The sequence below is a fragment of the Protopterus annectens genome, chromosome 5.part0, assembly GCF_019279795.1.
Source record: "Protopterus annectens isolate FY-2018-M chromosome 5.part0, PAN1.0, whole genome shotgun sequence".
NCBI classification, from domain to species: Eukaryota; Metazoa; Chordata; order Ceratodontiformes; family Protopteridae; genus Protopterus; species Protopterus annectens.
The window spans coordinates 1,924,386,381-1,924,409,428 of record NC_056735.1 but is presented as its reverse complement, the minus strand read 5'-3'; positions in this window follow the sequence as shown (position 1 = coordinate 1,924,409,428).

The window sequence follows — 23,048 nt, the reverse complement described above, 5'->3', positions numbered from 1 at the left end:
CAACAGTGGTCTACTAATGTGCCCTGGGGCCTTACCTGCATGCTCCTCAACCATTGTGTGGGTAACACCCACCTTCACAATGCTATCTTCAGGTTCCTGGCTTGGCTGGCAGGCGGGTGCCCTAAGATTGGTGAGGAGCTCCTCAGGATGTGTCAGTGGGGGCTGGATGACATCACCCCAACCTGTGGGTAGCTGGTCCCTCCTAACTGCAGAAGCAGCATGCTGAGGAGCATGGCAGATGAGATCAGTGCAACAATGTTGCACCTGTTCATAACTGCGGTTATGCAGGCCGACATAATTTACCCTGTGGACAAGCTCATTCCACAGGGTGGGCTTCTCCTGCAGATCATTGCCCATGCATCCAGAGAGGGTTCAGTGATGTACTACAATGACGTTTATGATAATATCATTTTCCTGGGGAGTATACACAGGGAGACATTCATGGAACATGGAACCTGGAAGACATAAACAGGAAAAAAGGTCAGAGAAGCTCATACTGCAAGGATATAATAGTTGTTAATTGACACCCCCCCACCATATCTGCAACAATAATCTGAACAAACAAGTAAAAGGGTATGTTTACACCAAACCTACTGTTGGGACATATATCCTATTGCTCAACACATATTGAAATGTGTTTCGATTCATGTCCCATGTTGAAATACTATCATTGGTGGCCTGTTGCTATCAATGAAACTTGCATGCCATTGTAAAGGCCACTAGGGTTCCATATATGCATATGTTCTGGTTGTTATGTAACTGTTCCAAATCTGGTGTTTTAGGTCAATGGGAATATCTATGCATGCTGCTATAACTAACCATGGATTGTGTTGACTATTACTAACCCACATATGTTCTAAACCTGCAACACAATAAAATGTTTGGGAAGGCCGTTCCCAGCAGACCCACCTCTCTCACCTCATCTGGCCATGGCACTGGGCCACAGCATGTCTGGGACCCACCCCAGGACTTCCTCATCTGCTGGCTCTGCACTACTTTCAGGTGGAACCACCTCAGGGGATGGAGATCGCCCTCCCCCGGGAGCGGGCACAGACAAGATCCTGTCACCTGAAGTCAGGTCCAGGATCTGGTGCATAGGGAGATCTGCAGAGAATCAGATGATTTGCAACAGCAGTTTGAGGGCCTCATGGTGATATTAGAGGGTCAGCCTGCCCCTCCTGCTCAGCCACCAGCACAGCCACCTTCGGGGCCATGAAGGTGCAGTAGTGACTGCCCATGGGTTGGGCCCTCAGTCCCACTGTTTCCATTTGGGGGCTGATGGGCTTCCAATTTCCAAACATCCCTTCCTGTCCAAGTTGTTTACCCTCCAAATGTGTTATATGCTTCCTCTGTATGCTATATTGTCTGCCTTCCAACCCAACCTACCTCCCCAAATATACCTACTATCCTTCCTCAACACTGCACTTTCACCTTAACAAAAAAGGGCAATCTGTTCCCAAAAAGAATTTCACTGTCCAGCAAAAAATTTTCAGTCCTTGCAAGTGTCTAACCCATGACCCAGCACACCATAGCCACAGCAATTTACCACTAAGCCATCTGAACTGCAGATATGTGTGATATTTTCTTAAAAATGTCATGCAGCACAGTCATTCAACAGTAGGGAAAATGTGTGTACATATATATATATATATATATATATATATATATATATATATATATATATATATATGTGTGTGTGTGTGTGTGTGTGTGTGTGTGTGTGTGTGTGTGTGTTTGTATATATGTAGACATGCATGTATATATATGTATATATATATATATATATATATATATATATATATAGAGAGAGAGAGAGAGAGAGAGAGAGAGAGAGAGAGAGAGAGAGAGAGAGAGTGCATTCAGACATCGGAGCCAAACTCTGAACCTCCTTCCTCCACAACTGATCTGTTCTGCCCTGCTACAAAACAGAGCATCACATGTGGACACAGCCTAACATTAGGGGGGAATATATTGGGACATATCATAGATATGCCTATTACAAACCTATGAAATTTGTGCATGATACATTTCACATTACCGTGACTGTTCTGAAGGTGGTGGTGTCTGAAACTCATGTGTCTATCATGACTTTATTACTTCCACCTTCAGCTATTTGCCAGACTAATATAGATGTTGGGAGGAACAGAACAAACACTATGATGGCTTAAATTTTGACATTCTGTGCAGATCTGCACAGTTGACAGATATGGCCCACTGCCCACAGGGCCAGATGCTATGTCCATTGCAGTTGTTCAGCAGGACATCATTACGCAAGTCTTGATGGCACATATAAATATTTCAACATCATCTATCCCATTATTACAGACCAAGTACTACATTCAGTTACAAGCTGACATGTTTGACATACCTGTTTTATTATTGTGTTCTCTTATGTGTACCAGTTGGATATCTTCCTTGTTTGTTTGTTTTTTTTTTATTTTAGTAGTTTTTTTTTTTTTGTTTTGTTTTTTTTTTTTGTTTGCTTTTCTCTCTCTCTCTCTCTCTCTCTCTCTTTGTCTCTCTCTCTCTCTCTCTCTCTATCCTCACTACAGAGATCAAGCTGGCTTGAATAGGTTGCAGCATGGCTTTTGTAGGTGATGCTCAAGATCAGGTGATGGCCTCTGCACCAAATGATGTTCCCCACTTGCTAATTGCATGCAGCCAGCTGTGTAGTACTTCCAATAACCAATGTCATAGCAACCCACTACAATAAATGACTACATCATGTGAGCATTGCCCCTTTACCTTTCCTGTATGGAAGACATCCTTCCTGTGTGTGGGCAGTGGTGTTACAGACAGCAGGTAGCAATACCTCTTACAACAGGACTTGCAGACACAGGCCAACTACATGTTTGTATAAGGTTCAAGACCTAGAGACAGTGTGACAGTATTGCTGTTATATGCATTGAATATTGCTTGTTTAACAGAGTTTGTGTGTACATGCTAGTTTTGCATTGAATGCAGTCTGTCTGAATAGCTCTCAACTGTGGGCTTATCCACATGATAGCCAGAGGATCGGCTGTTATATTTTGTCTGTTCACCACACAGGTCTTGTCCTTGACATATCAGTGCCATTCTCTCCATTGATTACTATCAGTACATGGCAACATCCATTCATGTTTCTGACTTCATATTCCTGAGTAATGGTATGTTTCAACCAATCCTGTAACAGCAGCAACTTTCACAGTGTACAACAGCAATACTTCAAATATGGCCCTGTGTTTCAGCCTCTGTTCTCCACCTATATACCAGGCTTTGTCCAGATGTCATGCAATAAGATGTTGTTAGATAATGACCTATCATTATTTAGTGCTGGCATTCCTGATATCATTCCAGTGATGTTGTGGACTCCCACACAAATTGTGGGGAGGTATCCATATATATGAGGGCTACAGCCGGACAAAACATGTGTCACCTGTACAGTCTGGAGGTCAGTGTATGGAGAACGCTGTTATATGCCCTTGTAAGACATTTTATGGGGTTGGGTATTAAATGTTTTTAACCTAGGCTGTTACAACATGTGAGGGATATCAGTAGTAAGAAACATTAAGGTATATGGCTGTACGTTTTCATACATTTCACCATGGGAACAGAGGTGGGCTAGAGCTTACTGTCTCGTACACAGTTCTGTTTGTCAGTGTGATAGTGACATTTTAAGTTAAGCATTGTTATGTAACAGATACATTTACATTGTGACAACAAATAATTTTCCCCTAGGGGTTAAGTACAGAGTGCAACTGATGGCTGCTGAACTACATCTGTAATTAAGCGTTGATTGACTCTTATCTTCAAGGCAAGTGTGTTTTTTTACTGTTGTACTACTTGAAGACTTTAGCCTAGACAGCAAAGTATGTTATGTTTTGCAGATTATTGTATCATATGTTTTGTTTGAGAGTTGCATTAATCAGTTATTATGTATTTCAAACACCTAACTGCTATAAGAAATGGCATAAACAACTGAAATAGTACACAAATAAACATTTCTATGCATGCAAACTTGTGTGTGGTGCCCTGTCCTTTGCACTGTGTGCGGGTATATGTTCCATGCAATAATTTCATTTGTAGGAAAGAATTAGACACTAGCCATTTGAAAAAGTGGCAACTGTAGGAATAATGGCTGTTTGAAATGTTGTGCACCCTCTATATATACTCTTTATATATATATATATATATATATATATATATATATATATATATATATATATATATAAGTATTTATATATTTATATGTGTATGTATGTGTATGTATATGTATATATATATATATATGTGTGTGTGTGTGTGTGTGTGTGTATGTATCATTGGAATGTTTAGTACTTCCACATTGTACATTCCCTATGTAGACTGACTGTTCTGCATGATATGTTAGTGAAATGAGCCTGACATCTTACAGCTGAGATGGCTTACTGGCTTACCCATAACATCTAATTTCAAAACAGCGAGACCAAATGATCGAAAATCCAAAACATCTAAAACCCATAACATCAAATCTCAAAACATTGAAAACTACAAAGCAACTATAAATAACATCCTACAGAGGTTTTACAGAGCCCCGCCGCACCCCCATGTGCCCCCCCCATAAATTAAATATACCAACTCCGAGGTTGCACTACAGTGGGGGAAAAAGTTAATTTCCTAACCCCACTGTAGTGCAACCTCGGAGTTGGTATATTTAATTTACAGAAGGGGTGGAGGGGTGGAGCCGCCCACATGGGGGCTGCAGGGGGACTTTCCTCCTGTGCATAAATGTAGTAAACAGTGTGTGGGATGTTATTTATAGTTACTTTGTAGTTTTCAATGTTTTGAGATTCGATGTTATGAGTTTTAGATGTTTTGGATTTTCGATCATTTGGTCTCGCTGTTTTGAAATTAGATGTTATGGGTTTTCAATGTTTTCAAGTGGAACTATATATATATATATATATATATATATATATATATATATATATATATAGATATGGGCTCATGTCACTACATCGACATGTCATTACATCGACAACTACTATTACGGCACGAAATAATCGAAAACTCAAACCGTCGACAAGTGGAATCACCGACATTGACTTTACCGACAACCCGACAACACTTTTACATGGAATGCTATCTTGGGCCGAGCACTAACATGGGTCGAGATGGGGGCGTGATTTGTACGTCTACATTACTGGTGTTTCACATTGCCAGGGTTCGAGTGTCGGGTTTTGCGCAAAGTGAATTATCACGCCCCCATCTTGACCCATGTTAGTGCTCGGCCCAAGATATCATTCCATTTAAAAGTGTTGTCGGGTTGTTGGTGAAGTCAATGTCGGTGAAGTCAATGTCGGTGATTCCACTTGTCGACGGTTTGAGTTTTCAATTATTTTGTGCCGTAGTAGTAGTTGTCGATGTAGTGACATGAACCCATATACACATACATAGTCATGTATGTATAGATATATATATATATATATATATATATATATATATATATATATATATAGATATATGCACACATACACAGACATGTATGTATATATATATATATATATATATATATATATATATATATATATATATATATATATATATATATATATATATATATCCACAGAGATGGTGCACGGACCAATGGCTAACTCCAGGTGAAGCTGTACATGGACTATAGATTCCAAAGACACAAAATTCCCCAAGCACCAGCTCTCACTAGCACGTAGAATGTACATTCTGTAGTAAGAATCCACACCACATGGGCATAAATTCACCTTTTAATAAAGATTAAATGCAAAATACACTTTTCAGTGCAAAATCTGCTCTTCAATACACATTACACTTTTCAGTGCACATATAATATCGCTAATAAGGCTCAGCTACTATCACACAAACCGGTTTCAACATATAGGTGTCCTCAGTGTAAAGTATAACAGGAAGTGACATATTCCCTATTAATATATTACTTATTTAAAACCACAGTGATCTTTTTTATTATATATGTTTTTATTTCCGAACTACCCTACTGTCATAGAAAAACATGTCATTTAGTTTCTTACAGATTGTCATTTAATCCTGGCTTATACAGTCCCCCTTATTTGAGTATCCATGTTTTTTCTTTCCTATCTAAAATCTTGTTTTTTAGTTATTGACAACCCATCACCTTGAACTCTATCTATACCCACAAATATGAAGTGTGACCCCGCATGTTCTAAATAATGCTTGTACAATGCACTATGCACTCTTTTTACAGTTTATATCATTGATGTGTGTAGCCATTCCCTGCTTAAAAGGCCTTGAGGATTGTCCCACATAAAATGATCCACATTTACATACTGCCATATATACTATCCAGTCTGCATTACATGTGATTAAGGTCTTGATGTCAAATACCTTTATAGTGTTGACTGATGTGAAAGACTTGGTTTAAGATACCACTTTGCAATAAATACAGTTTCCACGAAAAGTACATACATACACACACACACACACACACACACACACACACACACATATATAGATAGATAGAAATATATATATATATATATATATATATATATATATATATATATATATATATACACACACACATACGTACATACACCTACATATCTAAATACATTTTCCCTATTGTGCTGCATGATATGTTTGAGAAAACATCACACTTATGTACAGCTCAAATGACTTAGTGATAAATCGCTTTAGCTATGGTGTGCAGGGACCTGGGTTTGAGACTTGCAACAGCTGATTATTTTGGTGCTGGGCAGAACAAGGACATTTGGATCCAGAGTGATTAAGGCACTTTTAAGCAGTTGTAAGTGGGTTTGCATGGCGGTAAGCAATGCTAACTTCAGTTACATAAGCTTACAGTTAACCTGACAGTTTTTAATCTGTGTAGCCATTGCTTGCTGCACTCAAACAGGCTTAAACCCACTTACTACTGATTAAAAGTGCTTACTCCCACTTACCTGCATTCTAATTTCTTTAAAAGAAAAGAAAAAAGGGGTGCTAGGAAAATGGTGAAAAAGGGGGGTACGCAAAGGGAAAAACAATAGGGAAAGTAGCTAGGGATGTGCAGGACAGGTGTAGGGAAAGTCCATAGCAGTCCATTTCTTCTACAGCAACAGCTGTGTATATATGCTGAGGTAGATTTGGACACTCAACTCAACTTGAACACTCAGGGGTGATGACAAAAATAATGTGGAGCAGATTACATGTGTCCAGTGGACATGTGTGCAAAAAGGACAGCTATGTATGGAGCAGATTTTTTGGTGGGGGACAGATTGCCCTTTTTTTTAAGTTGAGAGTGGGATGTTGGGGAAGGATAGTAAGTGCATTTTGAGAGGTAGTTTGGGTAGGAAGACCGACAAGACAGCATACAGGGGTGGTACATGATGCATGTGGGGGTAAACAGCTTGGACAGGGAGGGGTGCTTGAAAATTGGAAGCCCATGAGCCCCCAAATGGAAACAGTGGGACTGAAGTCCCCACTCATGGGCAGTCACCACTGCACCTTCACGACCCCAAAAGTGGCTGTGCTGGGGGCTGAGCAGGAGGGGCAGGCTGACCCTCTAAGTGTGCCACGTGGTCCTCAAGCTGGAGTAGCAGATCTCCAAACTGCCTTCAGAGCTTGCTATGCACCAATCCCCGGACCTGACTTCGGGTAACAGGATCCTGTCTGCGCCCACTCCCAGGGGAGGACAAGCCACATTCCCTGAGGTGGGTCCACCCAAAGGTGGTGCAGGACCAATGGATGAGGAGGTCCCAGGGTGGGTCCTAGACATGCTGTGGCCTGGTGCCACAGCCAGATGAGGTGGGAGAGATGGGTCATTTGGGACCGGCCTTCCCAAATGTGCTATGGTGTTGCAGTTATAAAACATATGTGAGTTAGTAATAGTCAAAACAATCCAGGATTAGTTATAAAAGCATGCATAGATATTCCCATTAACCAAAAACACCAAAGATTTGGAAAAGATGCATATCAAACAGAACAAACACATGCATGGAACCCAAATGGCCATTACAATGGCATGCAGGTTACATTGACAACAACAGACCACCGATGAGAGTATTTCAACATGGAACATTAATAGAAACACATTTCAATATTTATTGAACAATAGAACATATGTGCTAACAGTAGGTTTGGTGGAAACATACCCACTGATTTGTGTATTTAGATTATTGTTGTAGATATGGTGGGGGGGCAGAGATGTTAATTAACAACTTATATATCCTTGTAATGCTCACAACTTTAATGATCATTGCTCTAATCATTAAGGTACAGGTATTATTACAATACCCTATGGCCTTGGTTTGGGCAGTGGTATGTTTGTACAGAGTGTATACTTCAATTGTCTTAGAGCTATATTCTACATCTCTTAACTGGTAGACCTGTGGAGGGAATGTTTGTTAACACTACCTGACTGTTTCTACACATATTCCCAGATTCCGAGTTAATATTATGCATATACCTGTCAATCTCTTAATGCACTCACTCTGGACAAAGCTTGACAGCATGGGGGTAAAAATAGGGACATATTTTGAATATTGCTCGCAAAAACTTTAAGCATTGCTACAGTGGCAGGATCTGTTTTAATATACATTTTCTGAAGTTTTCGAGGTCTGAAAATCAAATGTATGTCATTATTTAGTGACTACAATTCTGAGATCATCCCATTGATTTGCCTGGGGGGACAGAGGAACAGGCAGAAAATATGAAACAATTATCTGGACATTTTGAAAAAATGTTTAGAGTTGAAAGGTATGATTATGCATACAGCTTACTAACACTCCCAGGATTCGAACTATGGCTGTATCTGCTACAAATACAATTTAAGTTTTAGCAGAGTGTGCTAATTGGATATTGTTGTTTATTCCTTTAGTGTTTTCTAAGTCTCTCTTGGTTGTACAATCTGACCTTGTAATTACAACAGTCTTACACTGACATTCCTAGACATTTTGTTATGTAGCACAGTGTGGGTAACAGTGGTTAACACAACATTACTATTCAGAGAATGCAACAATAAACGCCATATAATATCAGAGTAAACACAACCAGTCTAGGATTTAGAGCTTTATGCCAGGCAGTTACAGTTTTATTTAAATATGACCTATAAGGGACTATTACTGTCATATTGTCTGGTGTATTCAGTACAACACATACACCGTTTTTATACTGCCAGGTGACGTTCTACTACTTTATATTTATTTGGTATGACAACTACAAACACGATTGTTACTCACCAGCCTCACGGCACAGCATTTGCAGTCTACTAGCATGGGCTTCATGATTCACAACCCGCTCAGCTCAGCTGCAGCTTAAGGGAAATATCCATCACATACACAGGCTGGACATTAGTAAACAGTTATTGGTATGAACACTTACACACTGCTGGGACATCACTCCTCTGTCTTGCTTCCTGGACCCACTCATCCAAGAGCTCTCTCCTTCTCCATTTCAAGTCGGCATAGTGGTGCCAGACCTGCTCACCAGTCCGAGGGATACCAGTGGCACTGGTGAGATCATGGGCGAGACAGTCCCAGGCTTCCACTTTAAATTGTGAGTCTTAGTACTGACCCTGCAGCAGTCTCTCATCATTGTTTTGTACCAGGAGTCTTACCATGACCTTGGACTCCTGTATGCCCCAGCGCTACGCACATAAGCACATGCCCTCACCAACTCCTGCCATACTGCCTACAGTGGGAAGTTGCAACCAGTTATGAGCTGTATTCCCGACTGTGGGGTTTAAATATGGCCAGTTTCCTGCCCTTTGTCATGATTGGATGTTTTTTAATATGCTGAGCTAAGCTAAGCTACAGGCAAACCTGCTTAGCTAAGGTTGGCAGTGCTTAAAGGGACAGGTTCAGCACTGCTTACCGATGGGCAAATCCACTTAGCTAGGCTACTCATTACTTAGCAGTCATGTTTACACAATGCTTACACCTGGTAAGCAGAGTTGTGCAATGCTTAGAATTGCTTATTTTTCATTTTATAGACTATCTGCTGTATGGCATTGATTCATCATTCATTACATACTATAAATTTGTTTACTGTCCCTGACATCCCCCAATGTGCTTTTATTACATTTATTCATATGTGACTATACTGTATGGGGTACTTGTGTTTATATGGGGGTTTCACAACTTTATTAAATTGACACCTTACATCTGGACCTAATGCAGTACTCTGGTTAACAAATATATATTATTTAGTAGCCAATTATAAAAATAAGTGTTTATGTGATGCTTTCACATGTAAAATGGAAATTGGTTATAGTGAGGATCAAACAAGGAATGGCTGTTTGCAAAGTGTGCACTCTTAACACTATTGAAATACTGCTTATGCTGGAAGTCACTTGCTATTTAACTTCTTGTGCTGTTTAAGTTGGACTAATCGTAGCTAAGCAACAGGCACACCCACGCAGCTATGCTTACATTTTTTCGCATTTATAAAAAAAAATATTTATTGTGTTATTTTATTTGTACTCTTCAGAATATCCCTGCTAATGCTGAACCTGTTATCCTATCAACTGTCTGCTTTGTGGGACGATTGTCCCTTTTGGCTTTGTCTACATTCCTTACTCTGGCAGGTTGGGAGGTGAGCACTATGTGCTTATGCTACATCTGTTATTCTGACATTTGTCTTGGTAGGGACGATTGTCCCTTATGGCTTTGACCCAGATTTGTTATCCTGATGGGTAGGGGATGTTACGAGCATTCTTGCTCATTTTAAATAGCTGAAAGGCAATTCTGGAGTGCAGGGGGCGTGTATATTGTGAGAGCTCTGCTCTCACACTCAGCCCCTGTGCCTGTACATGGAACCATGTCCATTTTAGAGCACAGCAGCACGCCTTCATACATATGCATGGCGCACTGCCGTGCTGAACAGGAATGCTCCCTGCCATGCAGGAATAACTTATTTCTGCATGGCTGCTTGCTGAATCCCAGGGACTGTCTTTAGCTTGTACTGTTTTTTTTTTTTTTTTTTTTTTTTTTTTGTAGCGAACTACTGTATGTTTCATATACTGCGCATTAGTCTAGATTGCTTTTGCATAGATCTACATTTGGTTCTCAGAAGGCACTACCTTCTGGTTCTCCACATATGGTACTTTGTACTATGCTGTACATGTACGTGGTCTGACAAGGCACTACCATACATTGATCAGATTGTACTATATTTTAGTTCTCCACTGTATGGTGCTTTATTGAATTTGTACTGTGCTTCACATTTTTATGTTTATATTTATTTTTTGTCGCATAATATACTATATATGTACTGTGTAATGCTTATACTTTGTTTATGGAGCTTTTCTCCCCGGGCGTCCACTGAAAATGGGTTCACCTTGGCAAAGTGGGCTATCCCAGTAAACAAATGTAAATAAGTAACTAACTAACTAAATACATAACATTCAACAACTGTGCAGCCAAGAAACCAAGTCAAGCCTTGTGAAGATGTGCCCACTTCCATTGCTACAACATGGCCCCATTGCACTCAGGGAAGACAAGACCTAGAAATTATTGCAATGTACTGAAAACAATAAAATAATTCTATTCAAAGATATGACATATAAATACCAAAAGGAAGAAAGAGAGAATGCATTGTAATTACATTGATATCAGAAATAGAACTAGGAAAGGAACAGCAAGACATATCTGCAGATTTAGCCACCTTTGACAAGTGCTTACCTTAGGCAGAGAAAGTGACCTGCATGAAAAATGTTGACATTTAAGCTATCTAATAAGATTCATTCACATATCTGTTTCTGACATCACAGAATGAAATGAAATGCAACCTTATTTTGGACACTGTATATGTAATAATACCCTGCCACAAAATGGGAAAAAAAACACACAGGAAAACAGAAAATGTCAAACATAACTTTTCTCCTTTAAAGTTGTTCTGAACCCCCTGCACTATACCAATGTGTGCAGAGAGTCCCCCATATCCCCTGAACATTTATACATAAACTTTGAAATCTCCATATCTCAAAGGAAAGGGAATATTCCAAGGAACATCAGTCTCTGACTTTGCCTATTTAAGTCTTCATTTTCAGTCATTCACTTTCACTGTTCCAGCATTCACACTAGTGAGTCTTGGAATTTCTTCCGCTTACCTTGTGCATTCCTTTGATGGCATAGTATTGCTGTACAGGAATGTAGCAAAGATCAGTCTAGTTTACACATTTAAATGGATAGTGGTAATTTAAGAATCTGCTAACTGCCATGTCCAGAGCTGTCCTTTTGCCATAAGCCACTGATTGGTAGATTTCTTATCGATAGTCAATGAGATGTAAAATGCTACTAATATGTACAAAAAATGAAAGTATGGAAAACACATTACTACATATCTTGCACACTGCTTGAGAGCAACTACAGTAATAAATTCTGAATTTAAATTGTTTATACATTCATAGATTCATAGATAGACACTATGGAAATCTGTACAGTAAACCTCTGCAGACTAGTCACTACCATTTCCTCTACTTGAAGCCCCACCCATAATGGACAAGGGGGTGAGACCAGGGATACATTTGAGAATCCCCACCCACATACTGAGGTTATTTTGTATAGAATTAGCAGGCCGCTTTGTTTGTTATGGACAGGAAGCTTATTCCATAGCTATGGGATTATCTACTAGAGATAATGATTCTGTCATGAGGCTCTGTTTGACCTACAATGAATGTAGATAATTGAGGTTCTACCACTTATACAAATATGCAAAAGATTAAGCAGGGCAGGGCCATTTGGTGCCTTGTTTGCCAAGCAGGGATCACCTTGTAGAAGTCTAAATGACAAAGAGTTAGGAACTAGGAATTGTATTCACTCTATTTAGCTTAAAGATCTCATTCCTGAGATTTGATTTTCTTTGTGAGGAAATACAAGTATTTTCCCCAGTTTGATTACGTTTTCATAGGTACATAATAATGGAATATAATTTTCAAGTATGGGACTGATGCAGGATGAACATAAAGGAACAGTGACTTCTTTTATCTTATAGGATCTGCCTTTAGTAATTAGTCGGCCTAGGTAAATGATTTTCTAATAAAATTTAGTACATGGTGATTATGGTTCATTGTTTATAAATGTGCCCAGGTGTTTAATAACAATATGTTTTTTTGAGTAAGGAGTCATTTATGTGGAAATTGCAGGGAAGCCCTGTTTCTGAAAGAGTACAATATAGCATTCCTTTGCATTTAGCTTTAGTCCGTGGTCCCAGAACCAAGAGAGTTAGTTAGGGATACAACCTTTTAAAGGAAATGGGTATCAACCAGTGTGAGTCACCAACAAGCACAGTCAGCTGGAGGTCCTTGACCTCAGCTTTGACACTGGTTAAGCAGATGCCAAAGCGTGATGTTCCAAGCATGTAATCCAGAGAAATGCCACTCATGATTCGATTTCCTTAGAGTGAAGTGTCACACCAGCCCTGGCTGAGTGAATTCTATCTGTAAAGTAATTTGCAATCCACTACGTTAAATTTTGGTTTATATTTAACTGTGATACATGCCGTATAATGCTAAAGGAAGGGATTGCATTAACAGCCTTAACCAGATCTAGGTAGGCATTTAGCACAGACCTTCCCTCATTGGTTATTTGAACTTGTCCAAACAAATCAACAGACAGTATTTCTGTTCCACATAACTAGATTGGCCTGGGTCAAGGACTGGTAGGGTACCAACATATACATTTAAAAGTCCCATGATTATATGTCCTATAATTTTTCAAATTACACCAGCTAAGCTAATTCTTCTTTCGGCTTTTCCCAGTTATGGGTCACCACAGTGTATCACCTGTCCGCTCATGATTGGCAGTGGAGTTTTACGGTGTCAAGTTGCCAGCCCGGCGCCCAACCTTCCACAGAAGGCACACGCATGCACTCACGCCTAGGGCCAATTTACAGTGTCCAATCCACCTACAGCATGTCTTTGGAAGGAAACCGGAGCACCCAGCAGAAACCCACATGACCACAGGGAGGACATGCAGACTCTGCACAGAAGACACCCCAGCCGAGGATCAAACCAGAGAACCTCTTGCTGTGAGGCAGCAACACTAACCCCTGCAACACCATGACCACCCACACCAGTTAAGCTAATTAATGTTAATCTAACTGATGTGTAGTTTCCAGAGTCAGAAGTAGGGTGTATCTTGTGATGGTGTAGTTGTACAAGCTTCAGATACACAATTCATGGAAAATCTAAGTCTGAACAGATTTGTGAGAAGTGAGGTGAGGTAGAGTTTCACAGTGATAAAAAAATAATCTGATATGTTATCAAGACCTACATATTTAGTTTTCTTCATTTTAGAGAAGGCTTCTAGGACTACTTCAGAGGTAATTCAAGGTGAAGGCGCTACCTATGTTGTATGAGAGGGAAAACTAGTGCCTGAGAAGGAGAGACTTTTGAGTTGAATTTGTCTTTCTGTTTCCTTAGGTTAGGAGTGGGTGGTACTGTTGGATATCAGATCAAACAAGTGTTTTATTGTTACTGAGATTCCTAATGCAATTAAATAATACTATGTGGCTGTCTTTAAATACAGTACTGATATTTAATATATATTATGCCTTGCAGGTTTTGATACTTCACCTTATGTTTTCATCATTTGCCTTTTTGAGGTAGATTATAGTGTAGGAGAATTTAAGCTTATTACTAGAGTATTTTTTCTTCCTGTTCTTATATTTATGCTATATAATAATAATATAGTTACACCCTAGGGGGGTTTCTATTTAATCTTGGGATTGTATTCGTGACAGGTGAGGACAGACACCTTTATTGGGAGGTTGAGTGGGAGCATTATCTGTAACTGCATTATGTGCAACCATTTTTTCTGAAGTTTACTGCTGTTTTTATACATTCTTCTACTGCTTGTGGACTGTATCTTATTGCATACATGAAAAGACTCTAGTGATCAGTAAACAAATGCAAATAAATAAATATGATGCTGTATAAGTAGCTTGGGTAATCAATAAGTGCATGGCTAACAGAGAAACAGCCAAACACTTTTAATGTTTTCAGGACAATGTATGCAACCTTATAAACACAGATATGTAAGCACAAGCAAAGAGCATGGTTAAACAACTTCAGCAGTGTCAGCACAAAATGGTGAGCAAAATGTCAATGATGTCAGTGTAATACCTTGTGAAACAATATAAGTTCTAAGAACAGTTGCAACAACTTTGGCAGATGCTACTATATGTTGTTGTGTCTTTTGGCTTTTCCCGGTTAGGGGTCGCCACAGCAGAACTCCAGTCCGCTAATGATTGGTAGTTGATTTTTACGTGCCAAGTTACCAGCCCTGACACACAACCTTCAATGAAGGTACACCCATTCATGCATGTCTCCACACAGAAGACGGTCTAGCTGAAAATCGAACCGGCCAGCATCTTATTGTGAGGCGACAACGTTACCGCAGCACCACCACCGCGGATGGCCGATACTACTATATAGCAGATACAAATCAGGTAAGAGTGATGTTAACCTTAAGTCCAGTAATGTAGAGCAGTATAGTTCAGGAAAACATGCACACTGGATCCCCTGTAGCCTACGTTAATACAAGTGTGAGAATAGAGCAGCTGTGAGCAGCTCAGCACAAATGAGCACAGCACCATCTACCGCAGGGCAACACAAAGCAATGGCAAATGGTCATCAGCAAATTAGATCAATGAAGGTTTCTTTCTTACACATGTAAAACAGAAATCTCCCTAGAAATATAAAATTATAAACAGCAAAGCACCCAGTTTGCAATACAAACTCACAATTACAGTGTTCTACAAAAAGGATGGGAAATGAAAGACATGGGAATATGTTTGCTTGCAAATTGCCAGACTGTCTTAGAGGCCTTAATATTAAACTAGTCCCAATTAACACAATTTGCACACTTTTTACTGTTGTTGTTATCTACAGAGTCCAGTATTTCATGTCTGTGGGGCATTTTATGACTACACACACACACACACACACACACACACACACACACACACACACACACACACACACACACACACACACACACACACACACACACATATGCAGACTCTGCACTGTACATGCGAATGTTGTTTCTCTCAGCTACAAAGTCACAAAGCTAACTTAAAGTGTTTTCATGTTTGCTGGGTGGTTCCATTATGAAATGTCAACTTCCAGAAAGTCAGTGCTTCAATAGAACAACAACAACAAAAAAAAATGCCTGAAAACCAAACAGGAGAAAATCTCTCTTTTTCTTGTTTTTGTTGGTGGTGCAAGCTCCCTGTACACCCTGATGTGGGAGTAAGCCCCCTACACCCCCCATGAGGTTGTACCAACTTGAAAAAGGAAGAAATCTCTCTAAAAAGTGAATCACTGCTAAAGCACACTTAGAAATCCCACCAGCAATGATTTCCTATGGGGAAAAGCATCTGACATTATGCCATTTTTCTTTTGTTCTGCGAGCTTCTGATGCTCAGGGAATTTCTCCTGGGGATTATGTAAGGAAGCCTTGCAAGGCTCACTCTCACAGTGAAACTGTTGATCTCCATTGTTGCTGAAAGTTTTACTTGAAGATTAAATTTGTAGTTACACAGCAATTCAACAATGCATAGTGTGGGCATCACAGTTCTTTAGATTGTCTACAGTTAAAATCACTATAACAGCCAAACATTTCTGTTATACAGAAAACTCTCAGTTAACCAGAACTCAAGCAACTGGCACTCTCAACATCTCAAGCAACCGGCAAAAAAAAAATCTAAGAAATACAGTACAATTTTCACATGTTGCACTTTCTGCTTCCCCCCTGCTGAAATATACCTTGTGTATTTTAGAGTTTTAAAAAGGAAGATAGAAATACCCTAAAACAAGTCAAACCAAACAAATAGTATAGGGTACAGTATTAGTCAGGCCTATTTTTAATAGTAACTCTCAAGTGACCAGACACTGCAGTTTTCCGGCATCTACCAATCCCCATAGGTGCTGGCTAACAGAGAGTTTGCTGTACTGTGCATGCACTATAGCTAAAAGGAATAACAGTTTTATATTCTCATAGGTTAAAAAAGCATACTGTGTTACAGTCTGTAATATTGTGTAGTTACAAATGTCAAACAGGTGCAAAATTTCATGTTTTTTAAAACAGACTGGGTACTTTTTTCTCTGTGACAGTTTCTAAATATTTGATCTAAAATTGCATATATCGTATAGTTCACAGATAGCTGATTGTTAGGAAATAACTTTCACCATATTCAAAGGTATATCTGGGCGGCCATGGTGGTGCAGCAGTTAGCGTTGTCACCTCACAGCAAGAGGTTCTTTGGTTTGATTCTTGGCTGGGGTGCCTTCTGTGTGGAGTCTGCATGTCCTCCCTGTGGTTGCATGGGTTTCCTCCAGGTGCTCCAGTTTCCTCCCAAAGACATGCAGTATATGGATTGGACACTCTAAATTGGCCCTAGGTGTGAGTGTGTGCCTTCTGTGGAAGGTTGGGCACCAGGCTGACAACTTGACACTGTAAAAACTTCTCTGCCAATCATGAGCGGACAGATGCTCCACTGTGGTGACCCCTAACCAGGAAAAGAAGAAGGTATTTCTTATGACAACAATACTAGAGTAGGATTTCCAGTCTGTCAGAGATTAGAGAAACTGCAGGTATTTTTATTTGTATTTATTTATTTATGTATGTATATATGTATTGCTGCTTTATTATTAAGCTTACTTTCATCCCTGATAAATGTCCAGGCAATCTGCTGAATTTAGTCATATGCCCATATACTGGTACAGATTGATTTACTTTGCCTGCAAGACAGTTTAGACTTTGCTAAGAAAAACATTGCAGTTGTTTCAGTTTACAGTTGTATGACACTGCTGTTTTACTACCATAATTAATGGGCCCATATTTTCTACCAATTTATAAAGCAAATGCTAACTGCTGCCCTGCCCAGTTAGTATGGCTTTACAAGTTAAGTAAATTCCTATAACACAAAATATGAAATGTATGCAAGAGAAACCTTTGTTTCCAACAGCACAGGGTTCATGAAAAAAAAAAAAGAAATACAGCAGTATATAGTCATGCTCAATCATACCTACACTAAATGTTCACATTTACCTCAGACATAGTTGAATATACATGCAAGAGAGGTTTCCTGATCTTAAGGACCATACCAAATGTTTCATGTCTGTCTGAGAAGGCTGTACCATTTGTCAGTGAATTTAAGGCAGAACATCTATCCAGTTATGCAGAATATCATAAACTGAATAGGGAGTAAAGAAGTAGGATGGAGACTGAAGTCAAGGCAAAAAAGTTAAAAGAGTTGGAGTGATGGGAGGCACTAATTCTAGTCTGTCATGAAGAGTGACTTATAGTTTACTGATTACACCTTACCTTTGGAGAGAACTGTCAGTTATGTAAGTTTTAGTGCTAATGACTCATGTTTTGTTTAAAAATATTGGAGAAAGAAGATTCTACCAATAGGGATGACTGCAATTAGGAATATAGACAAGGGGTGGAATTTATTGGAAAAAAACTGACAAAGGAACCAAGGTATTGAGAGCAAATACCTAGACAGATAAAGATGATAGAATGGTAAGACACCAAGAATTTATTTGGACTGCAGGTTAGATATTGCGTTCTTATCAGGGATTGATATCAGAGTATAGGCAAAGAGAAAGAAATCGGGGTCGGGGGTCCTAAATGAAAGACCGGCACTGGTAGTGTTTTTAGTTGAATCTAGAACAGAAACTGCCATTAAAAAAGCAATAATTGGTACAGCATATAAAATATTGCATGATATTTATAAGAATCAATCAGATTAGATTAGAAAGAATTAAGTAGAGAGATTGGATAAGCAATTCACAAATAAACAATCGGAGGATTTATGTTTGTCTCCCACATATGCAACAAAATCTAACAGATTTAGGATTTTTGTCTGGAAATGTTTGCATAGAGAATGCTATACCCCAGATAGACTCCAGAGAATTTTTTATGGTACTTATGTATTATCGCAACCAGATCTGTAAGCTGAACAGTGGCTGCTTCACGATAGTTTATTGTGTCAGCAAATGTAGTCAAAGTGCATTGGATAGTGTGTGCATGTCCCAGAAATGTGTGTTGCCTTTAGTTTTATTTAAAAATAGCAAAGTATTTTGGTCCCTTGCACGGATGCATCACTGTTGTTATCATAATCACTACTGTTATTTCAAGACCGGGTGCTGCACACTCGTTTCTCGTGTCAAAAAAAAACATATGTGTTTGTGTCCTGCTAGTGTGTCCTACTTGCATTTTATGTAAAAAGCATTGTTCTTTCCTCCTGGGAAGATGTGTCATTGAACACAACCAGGGAATAAGTTGTCGACATTAACAGAGCAGTAAAGAAGAATTGGCCGTGACTGCTCAACTCTAATGTCTCAACCTCGGACCCTGTCTCCTTCACAATGCAAAAGCATCAGTCACACATACTTTATTGCAATGTTTCCTTTAATAGGTAATTTACACATTAGGGAAACTAGAAACCTTAGAAATAAGACCATGTCTGTGTTCACTTACTATCTAATAGCTGTGCTAATGGTCACTCCTTTACTGTTATAATTGTACGTTCCTTCATATGATGGCAGACGTGTTCTTTCAATCATGCATCTGTACTATGTGCAAAACAGGACGAGGAATTTGATGCTTGCTTCTGCTCCTGGTGCATGACCACTGCACTCTGAAAGAAGTGTACACTTTCAACACTCATTTTAAGAATGAGATGCAGTCGTCTCAATACAACTGTGCCAGTTTCGCAACCACAAAAATCTGTTTGCGATAATACGTAAGTACCTTTTTCCTCAGGCAGACAGCAAATATTGGAGATATGATGGTGAAGAAAGAAGTAATTGGGAACACACAGTGGATATAAAAAGTTTCCACACCCCTGTTAGATGAAAATAAAAATTATTGAAAAAAAAAAATGTCAGGTTTTTGAGATATAAAAAAAAGAGACCAAAATAAATAATTTAAAAACTTTTCCCACCTTTAATGTCACCTATAACCTGTACAATTCAATTGAAAAATAAACAAATCTGTTAAAGGAAAAATAGAAAAAAATAAAATAACGTACAGTACTCTGGTTGCATAAGCGTGCACACCCTTAAACTAATATTTTGTTGTGTGTGCAGACCATTAAACTAATACTTTGTTGAAGTGCCTTTTGATTTAATTACAGTATTCAGTCTTCTTGGGTACACACCTGCCATCAATTAAAGAGACTCTGATTAACCTCAAATAAAGTTCAGCTGTCCTAGAGGGATTTTTCTGACATTTACTCAGTTGCCTAAAACAGCAAAAGCCATGGTTCACAGAGAGCATGCAAAGCATCAAAGGGATCTCATTGTTGAAAGGTATCAGTCAGGAGAAGAGAAGAAAAACATTTCCACAGCATTGAGTATACCTTGGAACACATTGAAAACAGTCATCAAAAAGTGGAGAAAATATGGGAAAACAGTGACATTGCAAAAACTGGATGTCCCTCCAAAATTGATGAAAGGGCAAGATGAAAACTGGTTAGGGAGGCTGCCAAGAGACCTACAGCAACACTGAAGGAGCTGCAGGAATTTCTGGCAAGTACTGTTTGTGTACTATATGTGACAACAATCTCCCATATTCTCCATATTTCTGGACTATGGAGTAGAGTTGCAAGAGAGAATCATTTTCTTACACAGAAAAACATCCAGACCCAGCTAAAATTTGCAAAACAATACATTGTGTCTTACAAAAGCATGCAGGAAAGCATGTTATGTTCTGATGAGATCAAGGTTGAACTTTTTGACCACAATTCCAAAAGGTACATTTGGCACAAAAACAACACTTTGCATCACCAAAAGAACACTATCCCCACGGTGAAGCATGGTGGTGGCCATTTCATGCTTTGGGGTTGCTTTTCTTCAGCTGGAATTGGGACTTTAGCCAAGGTGGAGGGAATTATGAACAGTTCCAAATATCAGGACCTTTTGGCCCAAAACCTTCATGTGTCTGCTAGAAAGCTGAAGATGAAGAGGAATTTCTCCTTTCAACATGACAATGACCCCAAGCATTCATCCAAATCAACAAAAGAATGGCTTCACCAAAAAAAAATTAAGTTTTGAAATTCCCCAGCCAGAGCCCAGACCTAAATCCAATCGAAAAACTGTGGTGTGATCTGAAGAGTGCTGTGCACAAGAGATCCCCTCGCAATCTAACAGATTTGGAGGGCTTTTCCAAGGAAGAATGGGGAAATAGTGCGATGCTGACAGACTCCTACCAAAAAGACTGAACGTTGCAATTAAATCAAAAGGTGCTTCAACAAAGTATTAGTTTAAGGGTGTGCACACTTATGCAACCAATGTATTGTACTTTTTTTATTTTTTATATATTTTTTTCCCATAACAGATTTGTTTGTTTTTCAATTGAATTGTACAGGTTATAAATCCAATTAATGTTGGGAAAAGTTTTGAAATGATTTATTGCTGTCTCATTTTTTATATCACAAAAACCTTGCATTTTAACAGAAATGTGTACACTTTTTATATTCACTGTATTTTCTGGAAGTGCAGTGGACTCGTGGACTTTAAGGATTCTCTGCAGGATGTACTGTTAGAAATGCTGGGTGGGCAGATTGGTCTGATGTGGGAGATGATTTTTTTGAGCTATGATACAGAATCGGAATTGCCTAGGCATGGTAAGGGCTTGCTGTGTCTAATAATGCTGGCTGCCAAAAAAATCACTTACTAGAAAATAGAAATCATCAAAATCTAAACCAGCTATACTAGAAGTAATGAATATAGTAACAGAGAGAGAGAACTGGACTTGAGTTGTTTAGAAAAGGGTAGGAGCAAATTACATATGAAAAAACAGGAATTATCGAAACAATACATACAAGGAAAGAATGAGGTTTAAATGGTGGCAGGACTTAAATGAGCTATGTAATGTTTGAATGAAAATGATTGGGTAGATTATAAGTGATGTATAATGTTTGCAACTGGGATTGAGTTGGTGTGGTCTGTTTTCATTTGTATAAATGTATGATTGTCTATGTAATAAGTGGTGGTTTAATAAAGATGTTTTTTATTTAAAAAAGACAGGAATTGAATAATTCATGTAATGTTGCTTAGGTTATATGATTTATAGTAATAATGCGAAGTAAAATGTTTGCTATACTAATTATAGTGTGATTACTTTTACATGAATGTAAATTTGCCTATGTTATAAGTGATAATTCAATAAAGGTGTTTGAAAGAAAAAATACTAGACACTCCACAGAGCATTTCTGAGTTGTTTTGAGAACTGCATTGTTAATATGGAGGTTGAACTTTATCTCAGAGTCTTTTGTGACACCACAGAGATTAAATGAGCACTTTACAGAAACACTGTTGCAATGTGTATTTATCCAGGCAAAAACATTTCAAACAATAGTTTACAAATGATGTAATAACTGTCACCCTGCCTCTGATATAGAAATTGACTGCAATGTCTTATATCTGAATAAAGAGGCAAATGAGTAGACTGATGAGTGTTACAGGACAATCAGTAATTTAGCAATTCACAAATAATAGCAGCAGTTTCTCTTTACAGAAGTCACACACACACACGCATGCACACACACACACACACACGCACACACACACACACACACACACACACACACACACACACACACACACACACACACACACACACACACACACACACACACACACACACACACACAGCACTGTCCAGAGTCCAGAGAAAAGAGTTAAAGGAAAGTCCTGCTGCTTCTAATCTGAACAAAGAGTGGATTTTTTAAGGTGTAAACTGTATTTCTATTTATTCCAAGGCTACCTTTTTCTTGCCATCAAATATTTTGTTATTACATCATGGATTGCCACATCCAGTCATCGTTATTTAAGAAAAAAAATTGTTATGTACTACTAGCATACCTCTCAACTATACAGATTTTCGCAGAATGTCCAGATTTTTGCTTCATATTTTTGGATAATTTTTCATAAAATGATGGTTTTCTGGCAAATCAATAAAGACTGATGTCAACAAATACTGGCTAGCATTTGAGTTTGACCAGTCCCTTCAGAAAATTCATGCTAATGCAAAACCTGTTATTCTATTAATTTCTAAGTT